The 27,548-nt window shown below is 38.8% G+C and overlaps 1 protein-coding gene across 2 annotated transcripts in view; it reads right to left on the bottom strand.

Moving 5' to 3' along the window:
* The window catches only part of PKIB (cAMP-dependent protein kinase inhibitor beta), a 109,043-nt gene extending 90,378 nt beyond the window's left edge, over positions 1–18,665 (bottom strand). For both annotated transcript variants that reach the window (XM_081251161.1, XM_081251162.1), the window contains exon 1: positions 18,540–18,665. The gene's annotated coding sequence lies outside the window, so the exon portion shown is untranslated. The remainder of the gene's footprint in view (positions 1–18,539) is intronic.
* Between the last annotated feature and the right edge of the window lie 8,883 nt (positions 18,666–27,548).

The raw sequence follows: 27,548 nt of genomic DNA, 5'->3' as shown, positions 1-27,548 counted from the left end.
TCTGCTGTACACCTGAAACTGACACAACACTGTAAATCAACTATACTTCAATAAAAAAATTAAGAACTTCTGTTTTATTAAAAGGCATTAAATAGAGTGAAAAAAGAGCCACACACTGAAGAAGATCTTTGCAACAACTGACAAAAGATTAATATCCTAAATATACAAGGAATTCTAAGGAATCAATATGAAAGAAAAACAACTGAATTGGAGAATGGATACAGGCATTTCACAAAGGAGGGAAAATGAATTACCTGAAATCTGTTGAATAGAAGACCAATCCCATCAGTAATGAGGGGAATGCAAATTAAGACCAAAACAGACGTTGAATCAATAGAAAAATATATAAAAATATGACAATAGCAAGTATCATGAAGGATGTGAAGCAAGGAAAACCTAATAGGCTCTAGGGAGAAGTATACCAGATTTCATCAATTCCAAATATCATTTATTTAAGATATTCCATTATTTAAAATATCACTCAAACAACAAGAACTTCGAAAATCACCAACACAGTGCATTTGACCATTTTTGTATTTTCATTATACATATTGAAAGATCTATTTTAGACTTATTACAAATGACTTTTAGCATATATCACTCTTCTTTTGTGCATACAAAAGAAAACAAACTAAATGGGTTAAAGTATTTCTAAAAATTTTTACATTCACAGCCTGAGTTTTTGAAACACTTTTGACTCAAAGTTGTTAATGCCCAATGTTGATCCATGGAGGAGAGAGAGGCCATCCCCGTTCAGCCCTTTCTGATTTCTAGTCACAGAATTTGTGGGCATAATATAAAAGTTCTTGTTCTATGTCAAAAAAAAAAATGTAATGCCTGAATTTTAATATTGCTTTTACATAACAACTTGGCAAAGTTGACCAAGAGTCTTTAAAACGTTGATCAGCTTTGACCCCACAATCCCACTATGAAACTCCCTTGACCCTTTAGGTCCCTAGGATAACCCTCTTTTTACTTTATTTTTGCTGCTGCTGGGAGAGGAGAAAAAAAGATTTTAGCATTTAATGAACACCTGTTCTGTATCATGAGCCTTGCTAGACACTTTGCATTTTATTCCACTTAATCACAATTAATCATTCTTTTTTTTTAAAAAAGAAAAATGGACTTTTTTCAAAGCTTAAAGATGGTAAGTTACCTCCCTAAAGTCACACAGCTAATAAGTCACAGAGGCAGGGTTCAAATTCAGCTCTGTCTGACTGGAAAGCCTGCGTGATCCACTATGCATCATTGCTTCACAATATTCCTGGACTGTTGACCTAGTTTTACATACAACTTTTCACCTGTATTATTTTTCTCATGACTAAATGGCAATTCCTTGATGCCTTGTATCTCAGAGCTCTAAGAAACATGACTTTTTTGGAGAATTGATCAAAATTCACTTATTCATTTCCTCTATTTTTTCTTTTAACCATTTCCTCTTCCTTCACATCTCATATACCAAAGAAAATATACCTCACATCTCATCCTGAAGAGAAACTACTTCAGTGCTAAATGCCTACTGAATTTATTTTGCAAATTCATAGAATTTGGATGGATATAAAAAACTTTGATTTAAAAGGCTTCTGGCTGTGGACTACAGACCCAAAGAATAAATTAAACAGACTTTGTTTAGTAAAAGATTTCATAGTTTTCACTCTCTTGCATTCTCTCATTATATCATTATAACCTAAAAACACGTTTGTTGTGAATACCATTTCATGTTGCCCTCATGAAATAATATGGTGCTCAAAGTATAGCATAATGATTGAGAAGCAGAGATTCTGAAGACAGACTTTCTGATTATAAATCTTTAGTGTATACATTTGGCCTGGTTACTTGACCTTTCTGGGCAGGCCTAGACTTCTCCACATGTAAAATATCCATAATAATAGTACCTCTCATATACAGTTGTTGAGGAGTTAAATGACATACTAAATTTAATTTGTACAGAACAGTACCTGGCACATACTGTGCTTAATATGCTTTAGATTTATTAATACTCTTATATAACAAAGATAAATAGAATGCTTATGATATGAATGATACATATGATAAAAACAATAAAAAGTTCATATTTAAATGTTAATTAAGTAGCTTTAAAAATAAGGCATCTTGGGCTTCCCTGGTGGCGCAGTGGTTGAGAGTCCGCCTGCCGATGCAGGGGACACGGGTTCGTGCCCCGGTCTGGGAAGATCCCACATGACGCGGAGCAGCTAGGCCCCTGAGCCATGGCCACTGAGCCTGCGCGTCCGGAGCCTGTGCTCTGCAACGCGAGAGGCCACAACAGTGAGAGGCCCGCGTACCGCAAAAAAAAAAATAATAAAATAAAAAAATAAGGCATCTTAAAAAACACTTAAATTTTCTTACTGTTGATATACTACCTCAGTTGTATTCTTATTGAATGGCTTAGACATATTAGTGTGTGTGCATGTACATGTGTAAAACAAAAATCTGTGTGCAATTCTTATGAGGAATTTTTAAGTTTTTAAGTATTTTTTTCAAAAAGAATATAGGTCCCTCAAAGAGCGCAGACCCCAATGCCAACAGAGAAACCTCTCACTTTGTGCCCAAAGCCCTGCTTCCTGAAACCTTAACAGGCAAACAGTTACAGCACAAGGCCAGAAATACTGAATGAAAAAATAGGGAGAGAGGGAGATAAGAAAAGTTTACGTCACTTCTCTCTAGCTGGCCAGTGTTAATTATTTCTCTGTGATGGATGTTCATTCCTCTTCTTCACACTTTAGCCTTTCATGCAGCTGTGTGTTATTCCAAAATATTGAAAGAGCTCAGTTTTGGCTGTTAAAATATGTTTCTGGATCTCCAGGAAAAGGTTTACTTAATATGGGCAACTTTAAATCCTAAAAGGAGAACTTACCCTTCTTACAAGAGCTGATTAGTTTTGACATTTTATCCACTCTCCTGAAGAGTCATTTATGGGCTGTGTTAAATACTAAAAAATAAAGTAAGATGTGGTCCTGGTGAATCTTCTACAACACAGAGAAAACTCAAAGCAGTATCTCAAATATTAGTAGCAAGTTCTTGCATTGATATTGAGTCAAATACTCTGCCATGCAGGCCCACTTGACCAGGTTGGAGTTAGCTTGCTAGTTTTTCTCAAATATAAATATTTGCTTTGTTAATAGGGAAAGTTACATATTCCATGAGGCATAAGGAAAAATTACTTTCCATTGACCCAGGAAACTTACCTTGCAACTATGCCTGAAGGAGAAAGGAACTGGAATGAGAGTATTTGAAAAGAGAACTCTGGCTGCCACAGCTACCTACCTTGCTCTAAGTTCATGTTTAATTAAATTTACATCAGTAATTCCATAAATTGCTTGCATGTTCATAGAACTTAAGTTATCATCTTTGATTCTAAGGTCAGATACTTACTGCTAACAACCCTTGTGCCTCTGAGGGAGGCTTGGTCCTCTGCCAGACTGTACTGCTTCTCCCATGGGGATGGGCCCACCACGACTATACAACTCCATGGGGGACAATGCGACACCAGCAGCCCCCTGGTTGCTCAGCAACAACCCCTTATGACTGCTCCTCTTGGACTACTAGGCAACAGCACTGAGCCTGACCCAGCTGCTCCCAGGCACTGCCTCTCAAGAGGGCCAGGTTAACAGGAGGCCAAGGGCCCTAAGTGACTAGTTACATAATCTAACACATTTCTCAGGATGCTCTCCAACTAAAAAATCAGAGCAGAGTTAGTTCCTATCCTGAAGGGTACCCTTGACCGTATCCTTAATTTAAACTCTACCCTTAAATCTTTAGAGAAGCTGACAGAAAACTAATGCATCAGAGTCAAAATCTGTGGCCAAAAACAGTCTATTAAAAAAAAACCACTCACATACATCAAGGAGGCCATTCTTTTTTTAATCACATTTAAAATATGACTTTCAAACCTTTCTTAATTTCAAAGAATTTTACTATTTACATACTTTCTGTTAACAGACCCCCCAAAATGGGGAAAACATATTAAACCACTTACTTTTGTGGTAAGACTGTTCCTTAAATAGCTTAACACATAACTCTAAGTATAGCAATTTCTAGGAAAGATCTTCAATTCTTATCTATAGTTTAACCCACATTTATGTCTTCTTAGTTCTAGACTTTTAACAAATAGAAATTAGGCATATTTTTCCATCCGTTAGCTGACCTACCTTTTAGGACAAGGGCAACAACCCAGTCAACCAACCTAAAAACTTACCCACACATGGAAACATGAGTCCAGTCTTGCTCCCATCTCCTCTACTGTCACTTACCTCTTTGTTGTGGAAAAAGAGATGTGTGCTCCAAGAAATATGGACTCACAGCCAGTCTACCACAGTACAAATACAATTCTACTGCTCCACTTAGTCAAAACCTTCAGTCAAGTCCAAGCAATTTATCGTGAAATGCAAGGCACTTCTGAATCTACTTCCCTTTGAACTTCCACCCATATCCGCAGCTGTCCAATATACTGATTTAATTATAGTTCCCTAAATACATGACACATTTTAAGCCCCTTTCCTCTTCCTAGGACATATTCCTCTCTGCCTGGCAAACTAGTGGTTATCTTTCAAGACCTAGCAATAACATCACCTCCTCTGAGACACTGTCCCTGGTTTTAGAATTTCTTATAACCATCTCTGAGCATCTTCTACCTGATTCACACTGCTATAGCGGCATTAGTCACACTGTTTCACAGTAATTTACTTACTCAACATTAATCCCATGTCCTTCAAGGGCCAGGACCTTGTTCTGTTCAACTTGGTCTCCTTGGTGCCTGGCATATTCCTTTGCATTAAGAAGTTGTTTACACTATGCCTTTATTAATGATTAGAGAACAAAACTCCTAGGCAAAATTGTAAAATAGATGAGGAGTGGGCATTTTTAACCTCTTAATTAATCAGGGATGGGTAATAAAGCAATTCAAATCAAAACAAAAACTTAATCTCCTGACTTCTGGGCTGGTCCTCTTCCTAAATTATGATGAATCATTGAGGGCAAATAAGTAGGTACCTCTGCAGTGATCCAATCCATCCAGTAATATGGCTAAAATAATCAGATTTCCTGTGTCCCCTTTATTATAATCATAATAACATGAAATTCAAGGGAGCTACATGTTCAGGTAACCAAATCACTAAAAGGTGGTCTGGAGCTGGTCTCAGGGAAGATAATTTCCCATTCAGATTAGCAACTCTTAAAGCAGTTTTTGCAGGAAACTTGGTGCAAGTAAAGTAGGGAAGAGAGTAGAAAAGAAACCAAAAAAATTAGAGCTAAATAGAAAGCAAGAAAAAGCTCTTCTAATTTTAAAAACCTCCTAAAAAATATTTCACAAAACAGTATTTACTCAACATCTGTCTCCTGCAAAGCACTAATTTAAAAAAAAAAAAAAAGGAACATGAGCAAACAACACACAAAAGCCCACAAATGCAGCAGCCAAGAGTAACAGCATGAAGCCATTCAACCTCTTACTTCAGCACTTCAGTAGCTAAAGATATAGGCCTCCATTTTCAAATATAACAATGCTTTTATGCTTTTTCTACAGCTTCTTAGGTTCACATATGTGTTTATCTAAGATACTGCCAAATTTTTGATATTAGCAGTAATGTGATTGTCTAAAATAATCCATGCAATCCAAATTCTAATCAACGGACATCTAAATTTTTAGCTTATCTGTGTTAAGCTGAGAGGGAATTCTTAGTCTATTACAAGCTTGTGGTTATAAATACCCCCAAGTCTGTGCTTCCTCAAAACTAGGAAACCTGCACCCTTGGAAATCCCAGAATGTACTCACAACCACATGATAAATTTTGTTTATCAAAGGAGTCTTACTTGACAGTATATATTTAAAGCATGTTTTTATACTAAAACAAAATGAACACATTATAGAGTGCATAATGTATACAAATATGTAAGATGAATATGAAATGTCAAAGAAACTTTGTACTTTTCTATGGAGCACTTTGAGTTATGCCTCTAGATTTCTGGGAGTTCTTTGGTGGAAAAGCATGAGAAGCCCTACTCTAGGGGATTCCCTCCTAGATGTTGAGGAAAACATTACTTTCATGTAAAAAATACATATCACCTTGGCTCTAGCATACCATGACCACTGAACTCAAAAAGTGCTACCATACTTAGACATACCATTACTTTTTTTTATTGGAACTTAACCTTTATGACATCTTTTTTATTTTGAAGCAAAAACATTTCTCTCTCCAACAGTCCTAAATCTTTCTGCAGGTACCTCACAGGACCAGTCTAAACTCCTATATATGTAAGACCGTCCTTCAAATAAACATAATAGTCACAAGTAATGGAGGCGTACTGGATGCCAGGAAATGTGCTGGGTACTTGCCAATCATTAATCCAAAAATAAAACTGCAGGTAAATAGTATCATCTTTATTCTACAAAAAAAGAAGTAGATGAAGAGGAGGAGAAAGGGGGAGGGGGTAAGGGGAAGGAGAGTGGGAAAGGAAACAGCTTACAAAAGGAAAAGCAACTTTCCCAAAATAGCACAGCTCATTAGGAGCAGAGCTGAGCTAACTCCAAAGCTTGTGCTTGTTTTTCTCTTTCTTTATACATCATGTTATACTACATTTCCATGCCCACTTTGCCAGGTGTTCATTTCTCCTAGCGAAATATCTCCATTTTACAACTATTCCTTCCATCACTTCTGCAATAACAGACCACCCTGATCAATGTACATGTGTGTGTATTTATTGGTAGGAGTAAAATATCCAGAACAATTTGGCCGTGGAAGAACAGAGTGGGGCCGTCACTTCCTTTGCTCTGGATAAGATACTGCTATTGATACAACTTAAAAATATGCTACCTATGTTGGACAACCACTTGACATTATATTGAACTGGCCATAAACCAAAATTCTTTAGTATTGTTTTAACAGATTCTGCTAATAACCATTTCTTCTCTAACTGGTTTCTTTTTTAAAATGTATACAACTCTTGTATTTACCTACATATAAACAACCTGTCAAAATAAATTTTTATTCATAGAGTCATAGATTATATGACTCTCTACTACTTTCAAGGATAAAAATTAGCTACAGGGGCTTCCCTGGTGGCGCAGTGGTTGAGAGTCCGCCTGCCGATGCAGGGGACACGGGTTCGTGCCCCGGTCCGGGAAGATCCCACATGCCGCGGAGCGGCTGGGCCCGTGAGCCATGGCCACTGAGCCTGCGCGTCCGGAGCCTGTGCTCCTCAACGGGAGAGACCACAACAGTGAGAGGCCCGTGTACCGCAAAAAAAAAAAAAAAAAAAAAAAAAAAATTAGCTACAAATTTAAGTCCAAAGTTTTCATCCCAACACTTAAGATTCTTCACTACAGCCTCAATGTATCTTTCCACCCAGCCCCTAAAATCTCCACCCAGCCCCTAAAATTCTACACAGCTCTGTCTCACTCTTTTCTGTATTTGTACCTTTATTCATGCTGTCCTCGCAATCAAGAATGCTTTGCCCACTCATTGAAATTTTATCAGTCCTTCAAGGACCATCCCAACTACTACATTGCCTTTAAACTCTTTCTGATTAATTTCAAAGTTTATCTTCTTCTTTGAAACCCCACAGCTTTTTTTTAGTTCTTTCGTAGTACTTATTACAGTCTGCCTCACAGGAAAGGTATGTATATTATTTTCCCTTACCTCCCCCAAACAGATAGAATCCTAAATTTCTTTAAAAAAGATGGAGTCTCATTCCACTTTGCAATATATCACTAAACACAGTAGCTGAATCCAGGAGGGTGCTTTTTAATAGATGTTTATTTGAATTTAGTTAACTATTCATCTCAGAGATGCATGTACTGAGTTCCAAAATTCATTAAAAATTTAAATAAAGAATATCTATAACCAACCACAGAAAAGAACCTGAATATCAATGGGTACATATAGCACTAAAATATGGAATTATAGGCTCTGTTTAGAATAATACAGGTACTTTTTTCACTGTACTGATCTCATGATGAACTGAAATCGCATCATTCATATTGGTGTAATCATGTTGACAAAAACTGAAATCTCAAGAGATTAAGAGACTTCTTCAGGGTCACATGACTAATTAAAAGCTGAGTTGGCCTTACAACAAAGCTTTCTAATTTCTAGCTTAGTTATTTTTCTCTACTATTATCATCCAAATCATGTGTCGATACGTTTTCATAAATAATAGCTGTAAAAATATTTATGTACGAGGGAAGTATACTCTTCTTTCTTATATATTAATAATCTTCAAATTATTATTTGTACAGGTAGAATTTAAAATAAAATTCATTAATGATGATTAAAGAGGATTATAATACACAAAGTTTATTTATAAAAATCTTACTTATTTTGCAACTTAACTACAAAGACAACAGTCAAGAGTCAGGATATTAACAAATGTTGTTCAGTCAAAATAAATGTCATAAAACCTATGTCGTAAAACCTATACGCTAATAATATTCACGGTCTTTACTTATAAGCCAGTCCTACAGATTTAATCAGAGTCTGTTTATGCCTCTGGTTTGTTTTTAACCTCTTGTCACCAGTTTAGAGGATAGTAAAAATTCTGCCTGCCCAACATCCGTTTCCCCTTGAGGAGCCTTTCCTCCTATAGTCACTGCATGTGATTCGTTGTTTCCGAGAATGAAGTTGAGACTCCGACCTGACATATCCAAGCTCCAAGTGCCCTGAGCCACAGTGACTGGCTCAGAAGTGATACGTGACACAAACCTGCCTCAACAGGCTTATTATTACGTTTTTCCAACCCAGCAAATGCTGAAAGACTGGGTTTGTGGTGCAAGTTAGTCCACCTTAGGACTGGTGCCAAAGCTACTAAGTGAAGACACTTTTTTCTCTTTGAATTTAAACTTGAGGAGTTAGGCCTGGAGCTGTTGATAGCAATTTTGTCACCAAGCAGAGCCTGAGAATGAAGCCAAGTTGAAAGAGAGTAGAGCCAAGAAGTAGAAGGGAATAGGGTCCTTACAAAATAATGTGAGCTCTAGATCAAGCTGTGACTGAAAGCTGGGTTACATTAATCTGATAAATTCTCCCATTCTCCTTAAGCCAGTTTGAAGTGGATTTGCTATCGTGAGCAACTGTAACATTCCTAACTAATGCACTCAGGTATCTGACTTTCTCAACCCACAACAGATTCAAAAGGTCATAAAGAGAGTGAACAGTAAGAGCTATTACATACAGCAGATGAAGTAGCAGCTTACGGTTTGAAAGTGATGATGAAGACAGGTAATATGTAAAAATAGAAAATAAGGAATTTCAAAAATGTGGAGTCTTTTAGTCAAGGACTTACTCCACATAGCATCCTGGGAAACCTCTCAGTCCCAGAAAAACCAGGATAGTTGCCATGCTATTTGGGAGCACAGAGATTCTTGCAGTGATTTGCATAAACAAGAAGATAAGGGGTCATTAGGTCACAGAGGACTCAAGGCAGGTGGTGGTGAGGCTCTGAGGTTGCTGTACTTGTAGGGGAGAGTGTGGTAAGCACACAGAATTCTTAGGTTCTCCATTGACTTGTACTAATTGGAAATGTGCAATCCACTGAGAAACATCTTACTCCAAGCAATCAGAGCATGGAGAGTAAAAAATAGATGGATCAAAGAAGCGGCCATCCCAATGAAGCCAAAGGACAAGTGTAGGTGTGAACCTTTGGATTGGTGTAAAAAAAAACAAAACGAATATAGGATGCTATGTCCAGAGAGTTTCAGAATTTGAGATTTTAGGAAGGAACAATTTCATATGATAAGTCCAGGTTGTGACTACGGAAGGGGCTGGGTGAAAAGAAGTAAAAGAGAAGACTACTGCTTGAAACTGTAGGGGTCACACACTGAGAGGCTGTGGTGTTGGGTGTAGACATGAAGTCATCCAGATTGAGGACAGGAGACAGGTGGGAGAAGATGACTGTACACCTGTTGCTGGAGTGTTCAGTGAAGGAGGGGTTTGTTCAGGTGGTGAGTAGATCACAGGAATGAGCAATGGTAGTTGATAGCATAGCCAGCTGGCTCAGAGGAACAGGAATGAGTATAAGGGTGTAGAGAAACAATGGTCTACAGGTGGGAGGGTGTATGGAGGGCATGTGTCCCACCTCCCTACCCTGAGATTCATGAACTATGGAGTAATCAGCAGTCTCCAACAGGAAGGACTCACGGGGAAGTGGGATACCCATGGGAGAGTCAAGATTCAGGGCTAGAGAAAGAAGTGGAGGTTAAGAGGAGTTTACTGGGACTGAGCAGGTATTCCAGAGGGCATGACAAAATGGTTTTGAAGGAAGAATAAAAAGCAGAGATTAGGTCAGGGAGAGGCAGCCAAAGCATAATAAAGTTTCAAGGCAGAGAGGAGAAAGGAGTAGACAAACGATAAAAACAGAGATTTGAAGCATTAGAAAATTAACTGTTTTGCAAGGCTAACACAATTACATGTTCCAAAACTGGTAACGTGGGAATTTAGGAAGAGCTAGCAGCTATGATGTGGGATGTGGAATTCCTTTTCCTCCTGGGATGAGGTGGTGAATGACAAACGTGGGTCAAGGCAGTTTAGGGAGGCAATCAAAGAGCCTGCAGTCATGTGTAGGAATGGTGGCCAGCAAGGCATGTGAGAGGGAATTCTGTGGGACTTCAGGATGATAGGGCCAGTTATAACGAGGTGGGCTCCAAGGAGGTGCAGGGGCATGGGATGCTATTTCAAATCAGTGGTGAAGGAATCAATGACAGAACAAACGAATTTGAGACAAGACTAGTGATTAAAAAATGTTAATAATAAAATTAGATTACCTACTTCATCCCCTACTAAAGTAACTTCTTAAGGATTAAAACTTTAAATTAAAAAAGACATCAACAGTACTATTAAAAACGTAGATGAATATGTTTAAAGGGGAAAGTCCTTCTCAGAAACCATGCGAGAAGAAATTGACAGCTTTCACATCTACAAAATTTAAGGATTTTACAAAGCAATGCTCCCTAAAATAGTTAATGGCAAACAAACGAAACTGATTAAAAAATTGCAACATAACAGACATACAAAGAGTTAATATCCTAATGAATAAAAAGCTCTTGAGACAAACAAAAAAGGATTAAAAACAGGCAAAGAATACTAAAAAGCAATTCGTAAAAATAAACCCAAAACATCCAATAAATATACTAACTAAAAATATTCAGCCTCATTAGCAATCAAAGAAATACAAATATGAGGTATCTTTTCCTACTGATTTCTAAATTTAAAATTTTTAAACAGTATTAGTATGTTGGTAAAAATTTTGAGTATAAATTGCTGCAGGCTTCCTGGAAAGAAATTTTGCAAAATGTGTCAAAAATGGTTAACAAGTGAATATCCAATGACCTAGCAAGTCCATGTCCAGAAGTTTATTCAAAGAGATTAATAAAACAGCCATGTACAGTGTATAAAGATCACAAACAGAGTTATCTACTATGGTATTGCTTATAAAACCAAATTTGGGAACATTCTGCATATTTACCAATAGGGGTTAGTTAAAATTTTAATAGAACACTATGTAGCCATTAAAAATATGATTTAGCACCTTGACAAGATATAGTAAGCTGAAATATTAAGGGAATATGATATATCACTTTTCTTTTTAAAATCTACATATATGCAAAGAATTTTATAACTAATGGTGAAATTTAGGTGGACATTATTTTCCTCTTAATACAATTCTGAATATTTCTGATTTTCACTGCAATGTGTATGGTCTCAGAAACACTATTTCAAAATTTTAAAGTTTAAAACTTAGTGGTATTTTAAGTGGCAAACATAACTTGCTCAGAAAAGTTACATGTGGAATAACCCGTTATAAGGTAATAATAGGGAGTTGACAAAAGGATGAGACTGAAAGAAAAAAATCACCTGATTATATTTTCACATCTGTGATTCTTGGTGAATAATTTATAATAGCAAGCATATATTGTCCTTGGAAAAACTGAATTCTACATTTGAACATTGCCAATATTTAAAGCAATGCATTTTAATGATTTGTTTTCCTTTTCTTATTTCTGTGTTAAACTGATGATTACCACAGGGTGCAGCAAACTTAAAATGTGGCCTAACTGGAAAATTCTGTTTCATACCCTTAAGAGCTTAAATTTTATCTAGCCAAAAACTATTTCATGGGTCACTTTGAATAATAAGAAAAACGTTATTTTTTTAATTTTTTTTTTTTTTTTTTGCGATATGCGGGCCTCTCACTGTTGTGGCCTCTCCCGTTGCGGAGCACAGGCTCCGAACGCGCAGGCTCAGCGGCCATGGCTCACGGGCACAGCCGCTCCGCGGCATGTTGGATCCTCCCGGACCGGGGCACGAACCCGTGTCCCCTGCATCGGCAGGCGGACTCTCAACCACTGTGCCACCAGGGAAGCCTGAAAAACGTTATTTTTTTAAAATTTGCTCTTCCTATTCATTTGTATTCTGGTAATAATAATTTTAAGAAGAAAAAAATAATTTACAAACTGTATACCATTATTACATTAATATAAAAACATTCTTACAAATGGACAAAGACTGGAAGATACTCAATACTGAAGCAATTATGTTTGAATATTAGAATTGGAATTTTAAAATCTTTCAGTGTTCTTAATAGTGTGATGGTTTTATGATAAAAAATATCTGAAAGAAAGAAGCTAACTAATAAAGTAAACTTTTAACAATGCTTTTATAAGATAATTTGAGATGTCCTTAGATATAACTGAAACTGCTGTCCTTAGTCAGAATCATATTTCATTAATCCATATTTTAAGTGGATTACATTGAGACAAAACCCACAAAGTGAAGAACTGAACCAATTTGCTATTAGGACCAATAATAATTATTGACAGGTAATATGAAAAGTTTTCAACAAATTAGGTAAATTAAGGTACTTTTTGAAAGAGTTGGTAAAAATAAGCATCTATGAGTAAAAAAAAAAAATGCTTTGTTTCCTCCCATTTTGCAGTTACACCCGAAAAGTTTATATTTCCTTTCAAGCATTCAAACCTAGAACCCAAACATGGACTTCTCAGAGTTGGAACAACCTATGCCGGGTTTTACTTGAAGCTTAATATCCTTTGGCAAAAATCCACAAACATCTCAGGGAGCTGACCCAGGTCTACCCTGTGAAGAAAGTATTCCCCACTTCCCCTGAAAACGTTCTCCCACTCCTCCCTGAGGCAAACAAATACAAACTATGTCCCCCATGTTGCAAACTGGTCCCATACCCATGCTGTCAAACCCATATGGTGCAGAATGAATGGAAAACCTGAAATGACCTCATTTATATCTATGGCTGGGTTGGTGGCAGAGGGACCATGGATGCACTGCCCAAGTTATCACACTGCTTATTTTGTAACCATCTTTACAACTGATACTGAAGATGGACACGTTTCAAGTGGCTAGCAATCCAAAATCCAGGTATCAGCAAGGTTGGTTTCTTCTTGGGAACTCAGGAGAATCTGTTCCATGCCTCTCTCCTAGCTTCTGGTGGTGGCTGGCAAGTCTTGGAATCCCTTACATCTGCATAACTCCAATCTCCACTTCCACTGTCACAAGCTTGCCTTCCCTCTATGAGTCTCTGTCTCTGTGTCTCTTCTCTTCTTCTTATAAGGACACCAGTCATACTGGGTTAAGGGCCCACCCTACTCCCGTATGACCTCATATTAACCAATTACAACTGCAATGACCCTATTTCTAAATAAGGTCTCATTCTGAGGTTCCAGGAAGTACATGAATTTTAGGGAGACATTATCCGACCCAGTAAACCCACCAAACCTGCCTTCATTCTTCTATTGACATCTCTGTATATAGTGCTAGTCCTCAACCTCAAGCCAAGAAGCTGAGACCCACCCTTCATTCCCACCTCCCTTTAAATTCATATCCCAGTTATCATCAAGCCTGATCATTTTCCACTCCTAATATTTCTAGACTCTGATACTCCTGTTTATCCCTAATCCCTGAATCACTCTCTAGCACCTCTTGCTTGGGCAACAACAGTCTGTCCAATACTCCTCAAACCCAATCTTCTCCAAGCTACAAGAGTATATATAGATATATACATACAGCTTCATGGCATGTTAGAAAGATGTACAGTTGCTTTTTTTGGTTTGTTTTTCTAATTTTTCACTACCGTGAAAACTTCTGCTTCTTTACTGCAATGAGCATAATTATGATAGACATCCTTCTTCAGGGATACCGAAACCGAGAGGCAGAGTGGTTTGTGTGCAAGCCCTGTTCTTTGTAACATCTTCTCCTGACTTGACAGATTCTTTACAAACCTTCAGAACGCAACAAAATCCATTATATCTATAATCTAGCTTTTTATAGATTTTATTAGATTTGGGAAAGACAGACAAGAGGGGCTTATTTCAGTGTTTTGAGATTTAATATTATACCTGGCTCCAGAAGCCCCATGATAATAGTACTTATTCTCATTTTTTAAATAAACAAAAATAATAATCGAATGTAATTGCATGAGTTATAAGCCATCCTTGTTTACACACACACACACACACACACACACACACACGTACACAACTGATTTTAAGAACAGTGTTTTCTTCTGAGACATATTAACCCAGCCCATAAAGATTAATGCAGAAATAAATCACTTCATAGTCATTTGATATAAGCATGTTTGGGAAGACAGCTTAACTCCTTCCTGTCTTCCACAAATTTATTCCTGAAGCTATCACACTGAACCTCAGTTTCTTCCTTTCCTTCACCCAAAAAGTGAAAACTTACAGTTAACCATGCTAATTTCCACACTCCTAAAGGGGATTCTTTTTCATCAGCACAGTAGATTTTAGGGCTTAGCAGGAAATAGGGGCTATAAGGAGGCGGAATCCAGGAGACAAAGGAAGGCATTTAGCTCCATTTATATTGTCTATAAACGCTTCTGCTGTTGCTCCCCCAAACAAGTGTTCAGGCTGTGTTGGCTCCAGACTACACAGTCTTAAAGTATTTCTATTCCCTTGGCCCACTTTCCAGTCTCAGAAATCCTATTCTAACTGATCCAGGATCCTAGGTGAGATTACTTCCTCCTATTCAGGAACATGTACAAATGTGAATTGCTTTATTCTTATATAGACAGTTCTGAACTTTTTTTCCAACCAAGCACCCAACTCTTGGACACCATCACTTTTTAAGAATAGGAGTTATTGGAGAACACAAATCTACTCTGATTTATAAAGTCCGTAGCATGCTTTATACCTGGACAGATGCATAAAACTGCTATTTGCCTTTGAGAGCATGAATGAAAAATATATCCCACTTGAGTATAAAGTAGACTACCTATTTGATTTCTCAAAGTCATTTGTACTTCCAATAAAAAGAAAAATAATAATAACCACTTTGGTTTTCTGGGTATGTTCAAGTATTCTCTTTATGTAATGTCACTAACTGATAATGACTTATAAAAAGTACATTGAGCCTATTAATATAAAAATTACTGAGACCAACAGGTTTCAGAGAGCATGTACTAACCACAGAAGTTTTAAAACAGTAAGATAGGAGCCCTGGATTTATCCCTAATACATGATTTTTGCACATGTCAATCACTTAAACTTGGGCCTTAGATCTCTATATGTAATAAAATATGTTTAATTAGTACTTAGAAGAATTATGTGGCATCATAATTACGGATGCTTATTTCATCATAGGATTTATAGGGTTTTTCTGATATTCAGAACGGAATTTTTTTTTTCTAACTCAATTAAAATCTTGTGTTTAAGGAATGGAAAACCACTGAATTTACTATCAAGCCATTCAGGTCTGAGTCTCATCAACGTCCTAAAATACGTTTTTCAAATTGCTTTATTTCCCATTCTCAATGGAGACTGCTGGAAATTTAGTCTTAATTAAGCCTGATTTACTCTCATTTCGCATTAAAAAAAAAAGATACTGGGGGAAGGGATGAATAGGCAGAGAACAGAGGATTTTTAGGGCAGTGAAAATACTCCCTATGATAGATGAATACATGTCATTATGTGTTTGTCCAAAGCCATATAATGTACAACAACAAGAGTGAACCCTAAGATAAACTACGGACTTTGGGTGACTATGATATGTCAATGTAGGTTCATCTATTGTAGCAAACATACCAGTCTGGTGAGTGAGGGAGGCTATGCGTGTGTAGGGGTAGGGGGTATTTGGGAAATCTGTACCTTCCTTTCAATTTTGCTGTGAATCTAAAACTGCTCCAAAAAAAACTGTCTTTAGAAATATTTTATTTTTGAGAAATGTTCCACTTTTTTGCAAATTTGTTTGCTATATCTGAGCTCTAAATTTGAAAGGAAGCAGTGTTTCCTGTCCAACCTTCTCTCTATGTATATATCAAATCATATATGATCTAGTAAGAAATATTTATTTGTCCAGAATTTTCTACATTTTGTAAATACATAACTTCTACATAAAATTCACTCTGTAATGCTCTTAAAAAGTTAGACATACCTTTATCATACAACCCAGCAATTGCACTGCTAAATATCTATCCAAGAGAAATGAAAACATGTACTCACAAAGACTTGCATGTGAATGTTCTTAGCATCATGATTCACAATAGCCTCAAGCTGAAAACAACCCAAATGTCCATCCACTGGCGAATGGATAGACAAAATGTGGTATATCCATACAATGGAAAACTTCAACAATAAAGAGGAATGAAATACTGATACACGCTACAATATAGATGAATCTCAAAAACATTATGTTAAGTGAAAAACGCCATAAACAAAAGATCACATACTTTATGATTCCATTTATATAAAATGTCCAGAGAAGGCAAATCTATAGATACTGAAATTAGATTAGTGGTTGCCTGAAGCTGAGCAGAGATTAATTATAAATGGGCATGAGGGATCTTATTGGGGTGATGAAAATGTTCTAAAACTGAATTATGGTGATGGTTTTACAACTTGGCAAAATTTCTTTAAAAATCATTGAAAGGGGTAAATTTCTAAAAATTTAAACTTCTAGTTTAAAATTAACTAAAGAGGAGAGAAAAATCTTTAACAAAGAATGAAATTTGACACAATTTAAAATATCCTGCATAAGGTATTCCATTAGTCTTTGATATTTTGTTGAAGAAAGTTGTGGTAAAGATAAAACTAAAAAGTCAATTACTAAAAACTTTTTGAAAACTCTTTTCCAATATATACTTTGCTTCAAAATTAAATCATTTGATCTTCCAAAACACTGTTTTAGAAAATGAAATCCCTTAACATAGTGTCAGCAGAGGGATATTGACCAGCACCTGACATACTAACAGGAAAACAAGGTTTTCAAATTGCTGGTCTAACTAACCTTGATCCAGAACCTACGCCATTACAGCACTTCCTGTGAGATTTATGGCCATCAGATCTCATTTTAACAATCCAAATTCTGAGCTTTCTGAATATTAAATCCCAGAAGGAATTTTTTTATGTGTAGCATTGGCAATAAGAAAGGCATCTTGTGAAGAGATAAAGTGGACAGATGGATTTTGAATCTACATGTACACCAAGAGAAATGCAATACTCAACAGTAGTTCTAATCCATACTTTTTCAGTATCCAAACCATTAATATGAGTGTTTTAGTATTTAGTTTTTCTAGTTGAATGTTTAAGTGGTCATCGGCATCGAATCTCCATCTTACAGTCCTGCACAGACTCTAATAATTTCACCTGCCGTTTTTTTTTTTTTTTTTTTGGTTTTTGTTTTCTTAGTGTTTCCTGTGTGCCCCACTTGTACCAAGCGCTCTTCCAAAGGAACCGTGTTCGGATGTGTTCCCTGGGATGAGCTCGACGAAGATGAAACTGGCCCGTTCATCTCAGCCTCACTCGTCAGGGGCTGCCGGTCAGGACAGCTGGTAAATCGGGGTCATCTCCCCCTGAAGGCAACGAGTTGCTACGGCATCAGCAGTCAGGACCCATGCCCTCCATCTCCTGAGCTCCTGCGACCACACTGCACTCCCGTCCCTCCCTGGCTGCCGGCCGGTGTCCTAGGCTCAGTGAAAACCCAGTAGTTGCAGAGAACTCTTGATTTGACCCGATCTAATCATTCCCATGTTTTATCAAATAATGGATGGAGACTGGTGAGATGAGGTGACTGGGCTAAAGCCACACAGCTCGACGCGGGCAGAGCCGGCTAGAACACTGGTCTCTGCTGACCCGGCGGCCGCGAGCGGCTGCCAGGGGCTGGGAACGCGCAGCCCATGGGAAACGACGTGGCATTGCCCGTGCGAGAGGCGAAGGCTCAGCAACTTATGAGAGGAGATCACCAATGTCCAGCTTCAGGGCAGAGTGGGCAAAAAGAGGTGACCAGACCTCCCTGGTTACGCCTGTTGGCCTGAGCGTCCCCTTCCACTCTGCAAGTACCTCTGCATGTTAAATGATGTGGTCGCTCTGGCCAAAGAGGCTTCCACTTTGAATTCCCCCCATGCTCGTGCGGACTGGCCGGAAAATAGGAAAGTTGCTATAACCACATCTTCGCTCTCTCAGTCTCCCCTGACTGCCCAAGTCCTTTCCCTCCACCTTCGCTCCAGAGACCCCCACCACTCCCGACTCCCCTCCACTACGTACGTACCAGCCGCGCGCAGAGCTGCTCGCCGAGCCTGGGCCAGGTCCCGGTGCCCGGGCTCGCCCGGCCTCTACGTGGCCGCGAACTGCGACGCGGGCTCTAGCTCGCTGCCGCCTCTACCGTCCACGAGGGTGCGACCGCGTCTGAGCTGCTGGGCTGGGGCGCAGCCAGGAAGTGGCAGCGACTCCGGGGGCGGAGAGAGCGGCTGCCGGGACCCGCCCCCGAGCTTGAAGTGTCCCTCCCCTCTCCCCCAACCCGGGTCTTGCTCTCTGTGCAGCCACTGCCGCCAAGGGGCTCTCTGGGCCGGCGCGACGGTGGTTCTAGTCCTTTGGCTCCCTGGGCAGCGTTCTTTTTCCTGCGTGCGCGTTAACAATTAATCATCAGAGATCATCACAGAACCCGTGCCCTCCTCGCCTACCACTCTCAGTTCCCCTGGGGCAGGGTTAAGGTTCTACTAAGAATTTACCTGATGTGACTGATGGAATTTCGCGTCCCTCCCTGCTCCCGGAGGCTTCCTCTGACCCATTTGTGCGCGCCCCTGAGCGTTTGTGCTCCAAGTGTCCTACGGTTGCACTTTACTCGTGGCTCATTGGAGAAGGTAGGAATGTGCATGGTTTTCCTATCTGCACCCGGAATGTGGGTATTCGTGTTTTCTTAACGCATCATTTTAACAGATTGAGAAGCCATGTGCAATGTAGACAACTTTTGGACAAAGAAAAGCAGAAATCAACGTCTATCGAGTTTCACTAAAAGGTTCTCACTAAGAAAAATGAAGTCCTTACTATTAAGGTCTCATTGTGTCTTTTAGAAAGCATAATAGAGAGATGATGATACTGCTCTTAAAATTAAGATGCTCTTCTCTGCTTCCTGAGAAGGTGGTTTCTCCTCACTGAAGTCCTGAGATCCCCTCTGGTTTCCTGAAAGACATTATTAGTGTACAAAATCTGCTTAACACCAGTATGTTCACAGATACTGTGCTCTGGCTTCCTACCCAAGTCTATGACACCGGCCATTTCCCTACTGACTACTTCCAATATTTTCATAGGCTATGTGATATGGAAAAATGTTTTATTTAATGTATCTGCCAGTGGTGCTACCCTTAGGCTCTTTAACTTATTTAATATTCCTACCCCCACAATGTGGTAATAACACCTCTGTTTTCAGATAAATAAAGTGAGGCTCAGCAAGGTTAAATAATTTGAATAAAGTGAAATCGCTAGGAAATCTTCAAGTCAGTTTCTGAGCTCAAGTCTTCGTGCCTTTAAGGTTGACATTCTTTAAATTATACCTTGTTAGTAAAACTTATGATTTTTCTAAATGCCAACACTGGTACACTTTGTTTTATAAAAACGTGGTTATTTGTATGGTCATACAAATAGTAATTAAAGAGATTGAGAGTTATTTATATCTTTAGCTTAATTTCAAGTGTATAATAAAATATATTATTATTTAAGGCAAATTATTCTAAAGCCTATTTATTTTAGAGAGCCTGTGTTAGAGATGCTAAAATGTTTGGATTTAAGAGTTACAGTGCAATGATTGGATTTTTATAATTCTGAAACTGTACTCCTTATACTCACAAAATTTTTCTTGTAAAACCTGTATTTTGGGGCAGGTTTGATAAAACTGTTAGCCCTCGCTGATGCACTTTAAAGTTACGTATTTGAAATCATCTGAGCCACTTGAATGTACACTCCATGAAAGCTATATCTTCGGTAGCTAGAATAGTACCTGTACAAAATAGCTGCTTAATAAGCAGTTTTTAAATGAATAAATAGAACCTCATTTTCTTCAGTTAAGACAAAATAATGACTTAAGAAAACACTACTTTTAGTTTGCTTTTGTCTATTTATAGTAGATTGAAGATTTTTGATAGCTTCTCATTTCTACTACGAAAGTAAGGAAGATGAAGGAATCGGGTAAAGAGCCTGAAGGTTTGTAGTAGCTGCTGTTGGGAATGGTAGCAAAAACCTGACTATAAGTACAAAAAAAAAAATCTTTTGAGTCAGGAATTGGTGATAGCAGTAGTTCCACACAACTGTGAATTTGTGTAAAATATATGACTGTAAATGCAGAAAGTTTCACTAATCCCACTTGGGGATTTTGCCAAGTGATTTGATGGAAAGGCAAGGAGAAAGCTTGGATGCTATTTTTAAGTGAATGGTTGAAGGACAGAGCTGTGAGGTTCACTTGATACTACATGGGAAAATAAGTGAAGACATAAAAGGGGAGAGAAAAAGCAGGCAAAGAAGTACAAATCTCAATCAAATAAGAGAGATGGAAAAATAAGAAGTTGTAGTCAGGAGGGGGGATGGTTTTTTTGAAGGATTTAGTAGCAGAATAATGGCAGGGTTGTGGAAGAGCTGTGGCTGGGGTTAGCTGCTCTCCTTAGAATGAAGATCAAGCAATTGGAGACTAAGGTATTGGAGAGGCTATCCACATGGACATTGAAGCCACCAATGGTGATGCCATGGGGTGGAGAAGGAATGAGTCAGACACCAAAGGCTTTCATGACTGTGGTGGAATGATCAGGAACTGAGTGGATGACTGTACAGGATTGGGATAGAAGGTACATATCCAGGGAACAAGAGCCTAAATGGATCAAGGGCCGGTGTAAGAGGGGGTGCACGGTTCAAAAGCAATACTGGGGAGCTACAAGGATGCCAGCGCTGGCTCTCATGGTCCTAGGGTGTGAGATAATGAGCAGTCTACATTGGAGGGAGATCCAGAGGAAACTATTCTCAGAAGAAAGCTGATTTTTACCTAAAGCAAGACAATGGAGGAAGCATTGTGTGACTAAGTTATGAAGGTGAAGGGATTTTCTCAATATTGAACAAGGATTCCACAAGGTCACAAAGGATGGATTTCAGGAGGTAGGGCCAGCTTCATGGCACTAGAATCTGTGCAGTAGGACATGGCTCTACTTCTAAGAAAGCCCTGTGCTTGTCTTAGTGTTCTGCTGTCCCTGCCTTGAAATTCTTAATAAGTTTTAAACAAGTGACCCCACATGTGCATTTTGCATTGGTCCCCACAAATTATGTAGCCAGTCCTGTTTAGAAGAAGTGGAGAAATGGGAGCGTAGGTGAAGCAAGAAGTAGCACCAACCTTCTGAGGAAGAAATTATGGGAGAGATTAAATGCAGGAGGTTGTGTTTTGAGGAGAGACCAAGAATGGTGGGAGAAGGGGTGTGGCTGCAAGGTTCCAATAACATCTAGGTTCCCTCTCTTTAGGGCAGGCTAGCTGAGACCTGGGTGGGAGAGGCAGTCAGCAGTCCCCATCAGCCTCTTCCAGGTCTGTGTAGTGTATTCGTTTGCTACGGTTTGCTGTAACAAATTACCACAGATTTTGTGATTTGAGCCAGCATAATTTTATTCTCTCACCGTTCTGGAAACCAGGAGTTCAGAATCAAGGTGCTGGCAGAGCAGTGCCCCCTCTGAAGGCCTTAGGGGATAATCCTATTTTGCCTCTTTAGCTTTTGGTGGCTGTAGGTAATCTTTGGTATTCCTTGGTTTGTGACTGCATAACTCCAATCTTTGCCTTCATCTTCACAGATCCTCTGTGTTTCTTCCCTACTGTCTGTATTCTCCTCTCCTTACAAGGACACTTTAGGATCAGGGTCCACCCAGGTTAATCCAGGATGATCTCATCTGGAGCTCCTTACCTTAATACCATCTTCAGAGACCCTTTTCCAAGTAAGGCTACATTCACAGGTACTGGGGTTAGGACTTGGACATACCTTTTGAATGCTGGTCTGAGACCAGCATTCAGTCCACTACAGCAAGGTTGGCTGAGGCCACAGGAAGAGCCAGGCTGGATGACACTGGCAGCTGATAACTTTTCAGGTCTGTTTGGCAAACCAAGATATTTATAATAATATGAAGCTTACCAGTGTTTCTAAAGCTTTCCAGCTGTGAAATTTAATACATACAAAATCTAGAAGATTAACACTGCCCAGAGAGACTTCATATCCCTAGAGGCAGCTATCTGTCCTTGGGGACAAAATGAGACTGAGGAGAGAAGTCGTGTACCTTGGATCGTGCCAAGTCTGGTTATAGGGAATTGAGGAAATGAGATTCTCCACTCCTCCTCTTCAGCCACTCTCCATTCCAGAGGACACATGTACTTCCCTGATACAAAAGGATAGCTTACCGGATGACCACATTTCATCCCTCTCCATAAATATGAGCTTTAGAAGAACAGGAGGAGTGACCTTGTGCCTCTGTGGCAGAGACCCAGCTAGCTTCCCAAGCCATGCCTTGTGGAGGACAATCTTAACCCTGGGGGTGGGGGTGGGGAGAGGAAGAAATGTTGAAACTGTGTTACTGTGCTAACTGTGCTGTTAAGTTTATTCTCCTCCAGCTGGCAGGCACTCTGAGAGTTAGTTGAATAGCTGGAGCCAAATGGAGCTCTCCTTAAAAAGCATCACACTCATTGGGCCTTGCTCCCTTCTGCTCATGACAGAAGAGGAACCATAAGTTCCATCCATTATTTTCTAAGTGTTGACAGTGAGAAGATCCTAGACTGTGGCAGTGGAGCAGCAGCACAGCTACATTGAAGTTTGGAGCCCATAAGAGCAACATCCCATCCCAACTAAGGAAGTTGCCCTGAGATCAAGCTTGGGTAATATACTGGCAGATGGCAGAAGGGAGTGGAGCCTGAGCTGCCCGCTGTTGACCCTGCTCCTGTTGTGTGACAGAAATGATGCCACAGACCCACATCCACCAAGGGAGAGGTTGGGCATTGAAAAGAATGGGACACCATTGGCTTTCAGGAGATCAGAGGCTGTAGCTTGAGAGGCAGAGGAAGAGGAAGAGACTGCTTTCCTTTTAGTATTTAAAGTAGAAATTTCCTAGGAAAGTATTCCAAATTATCGTACCCACACATCTCTCCTGTTCCTGGTCAATGGGGCATCGCTTTGCAGAGTGTCACGGTATATGAAAAGACCACTGAGAATCTTGGGTTCTAATCCCAAGTGGCAATGCCACTGATGGTGTGAAATTTCGGTAAAGGCAGTTTTCTCTGAAGGGAAGGTTAGGACTAAAGGATTGCCCTGCTCTAAAATTCTCTTAAGTCTCTGAATTTGCTTCCTTATTAAATTCAAACTCCTCAGCCCAACATTTAGAACACTTTACCCACCCATCTCTATCTCATTTCTGTTCTTATCATTTTCCAGTACAAATCCTGTTTTCCAGATAAGCTAATCAACTTGCCACTCCTTGTGACTTTCTCATTCCAACATTCATAACTGGTGCAGGAGGATGTGTTTTTTACTATCTTCCACTCTTCAGCAGTGTCACTTAATTTCTTCAAACTCCTCTTCACAAATAACCTACTGATGGAGAGCTACTGATGAAATTTTTTTCCACCCCTGATCAATTCATTCAAACATGTGCCAAGTTACTATCTAAATGTTATAGCCTTTCTTCCATGTGTTTGAGGAGTACAGCAATTTTAAATTAAAATAATATATTATTCTCTTTAGTTTTTGCCACATCCTTAAAACCTTTTCATGTGTATTAATTCCTCCTAGTCATACTGTATGTTTCTTAGCATGAAGCTCTTATATTCCATAATAGTACTTTCTAATTTCTTCCAATAATTGAGACAATCCTGAATGCTTTAAGATTAGTTTTAAAAATTGCTAGCTATTGAGCAATGGTACAGCATCGACAGGTGGTTGGTCCAGGGTAAGCATTCAGTAACTATTTTTGCATGAATATATAAGTAAATTCTCACCTTTCTGCTCATAGTTATATAATTACACACAAAACCACCAACCGTTCTCCCTCCTTTGTTCAATATAATGAATTTAACACTTGGCAAAAGAATAAAAAGTTAAAGAAGTCTAAAAGTTAACAAAGATACCTTTGTGATTCACCAGTATGTGGTAATTTATTTGCCCAAATAAGCTTTATTTTTAACAACATATATAAGAAATAGCTGAAAACATTTTAATATATTTTTATATGAGTTGCTTCCATGCACAGATTCATAAAATCAGAGATGCACGATTTAAGATTAGATGATCATAAAAATTAAAAAATTAACTCATAACTTCTAACATAGGGGATCTTGGTGTCTCTAAATTTGTCTCTTAGTATATTAGAAAATATACATTTTATCAGAACTCCAGTAAAATTTTCATAATATCTATTATATTATTCATAGTAGATATTTATTATGGTCCTGAATTATTCAATAACTATGGATAAATATAATGAATGCTAAGCTGTCTTACAAGTTGGGTCTTTTTTGATATGGGGAAAACTCTAATTTAACATCACTGAAAGAATTTAGGGTGGGTGGAATCTTCTAAAAACGGAAGCTTCTGAGATGTTCCTGGGGTATTTGGATTTGAAGGCTAGCCTCTTAAAAATTTCCTTGAGAACTGAGAATTTAAACTTAACCCAACTGGGACACTTTTTTTGGTAATTTTCCTTACACTGTACAGGAGTTAGAAAAGCTATAAAAATTAGCATTAGCCCATAAATCTAAGGCAGATCACAACAAAAAAATGTATTCCTTAATTTAAAGTATTTTAAGAGTTGAAATATAATCTTTAGCATTAACATTTCACTGGGTATCTTGGATTAGTGCATCTTAGCCATGATTCTCCTTATTAGATGCAGTGCCAGATAAAATTTTAAAATAAATAAAGCCTATCCCCTTTCTGCATCTTTTTCTTCTTTTCCAACCATTTGAGGTTCTCCTGTGAGGAGTGAGTAGATTTTCTAAACACACTGACCCTCTCCTTAACTTCTGGAAAGAAGGAGTGACTGCAATCAGTCATGTTAAAGATTTACCAGACAAGACCCATGCTTTCCTGATTTCAATCTATTTAATGAAGATTCCTTTCCTTAAGTAAAAAGGAAGACTTTGATATAGAATTCTGGGTTGACAGAATTTTTTTTCCCCATAGTTTAAAGGACTTGCTGTGTTTCATCCTATGTATAAAATATGTCTTTTATTTTCTGTTTTTAAGAGTTTCTCTTTACCAGTGATTTTTTAAAATTTATTTTATTATTGGCTGCATTGGGTCTTCGTTGCTGCATGCGGCTTTCTCTAGTTGCGGCGAATGTGGGCTACTCTTCGTTGCGGTGCGCCCGCTTCTCATTGCAGTGGCTTCTCTTGTTGCGGAGCACGGGCTCTAGGCGCGTGGGCTTCAGTAGTTGTGGCGCACAGGCCTAGTTGCTCCGCAGCATGTGGGATCTTCCCGGACCAGGGCTCGAACCCGTGTCCCCTGCATTGGCAGGCGACTTCTTAACCACTGCGCCACCAGGGAAGCCCTTTACCAGTGATTTTAAGTAATTTTATTATGATGTTTTTGGTATAGTTTCTCTCATGTTTTGTGCACTTCAGGTCCATTGCACTTCTTGGGCTAGAAACATTTCATTTATTTCTTCAAATAATTTTTCTGCTCACGCCTTCTTGAGGATTCCAATTAACTCATATGCTTAAGCTGCTTGAAGTTGTCCCACATATCATTGATGTTCGTTTGTTTTTGGTCTTTATGTCTCTGTTTGTTTGTTTGTTTGTTTGTTTTAATAGTTCTGTTGCTATGCCTTCAAGCTCACTTATTTGTTTTGCTCTGTAGTGTTTAATTTGTTAATTCTAATCAGTGTTTCATCTCAAGATATTAGATTTTTCATCTCAATAAGTATGATCTCAGTCTTTTTCATGTCTTCCACATTAATATGCTCAATCTTTCCTCTACTTTCATAAGCATATGGGATATAACTACAATGAGTTTTATAATGTCATCACATACTAATTCCATTGCCTGTGTTAATTTTGGATTGTTTCTATTGATTGTGTTTTCTCTTCACTATATTTCCGTGCTTCTGTACATGCCTGGTAATTTTTAATTGGATGTCAGACATTATGATTTTGCCTTGTAGGATGGGTGATGGATATTTTTGTATTCCTATTAGTATTCTTGAACTTTGTTCTTGGCCATAGTTAAGTTACTTGGAAAGAGTTTATCCTTTTGAGGCTTTCCATTAAGTTTTATAAGTTAGGATTAAAGAGAAGCCATTAGTCTAGGGCTTACTGTGCTCTACTGCTGAAGTAATAACTTTTGGGGTCTATTGAATGTCTCTTGAATTATGACTAAAATCCCATGCTTAGGAACATGAACTACTCTCAGCTCGGTGTGACCTTTGGTGATTGGTCATTCTACTCCTGCAGGTGGTTCTTGTTTCCTTACATGAGTAAACTGATTTGTACCCAGCTGAAGACATGAGGGGATCTTCTGGAGATTTCAGGAGTTTTCTCTGTGAAGATGTCTATGCACAGGAACTCTGCCTTGCAACTTTAGGTGCTCTGGCTCCCGAGATGGTCAGTTCTGTTTCTTCAACTCTAAGAGATAACGAGACTCAGCATGAGTTCCCCCTCCCTGCACTATCACCTGGAATCTCTCTTCAGGGAATCATAGTGCCTACCTTATTTGTTTCCTCTTTCTCAGGGATCACTATCCTGTGGTGCCTGATGTTCAATATCTGAAAAACCTTGTTCCATGTATTTTGTCTGCTTTTTTTTTTTTTTTTTTTTTTTTTGCAGTATGCGGGCCTCTCACTGTTGTGGCCTCTCCCGTTGCGGAGCACAGGCTCTGAACGCGCAGGCTCAGCGGCCATGGCTCACGGGCCCAGCCGCTCCGCGGCATGTGGGATCTTCCCGGACCAGGGCACGAACCCGTGTCCCCTGCATCGGCAGGCGGACTCTCAACCACTGCACCACCAGGGAAGCCCTTGTCTGCTTTTATAGTTGTTTCAGGAAGGAGAGTAAATCTGTTCCTTATCACTCCATCTTAACTAGATGCAGAAGTCCATTTAGTAATTTGTTTTTGCTGTTTAGTTTTAGTTGTTTTGTTTTCCATATAAATCCTTCTCCCCTAAACACTTAGTAATAATTCACTGCACACAATGCATTTTTATAAATTCACTGCACACAATGCACTTTTATAAATTCACTGCACACGATGCACTTTTATAAATGTTTTGGATTGAATGACATAAA

This window comes from Mesoplodon bidens, assembly GCF_964165515.1.
Source record: "Mesoplodon bidens genome assembly, chromosome: 12".
NCBI classification, from domain to species: domain Eukaryota; kingdom Metazoa; phylum Chordata; class Mammalia; order Artiodactyla; family Ziphiidae; genus Mesoplodon; species Mesoplodon bidens.
Note: the sequence above shows the minus strand (reverse complement) of the source record. Positions and strands in the feature narration are given on the sequence as shown.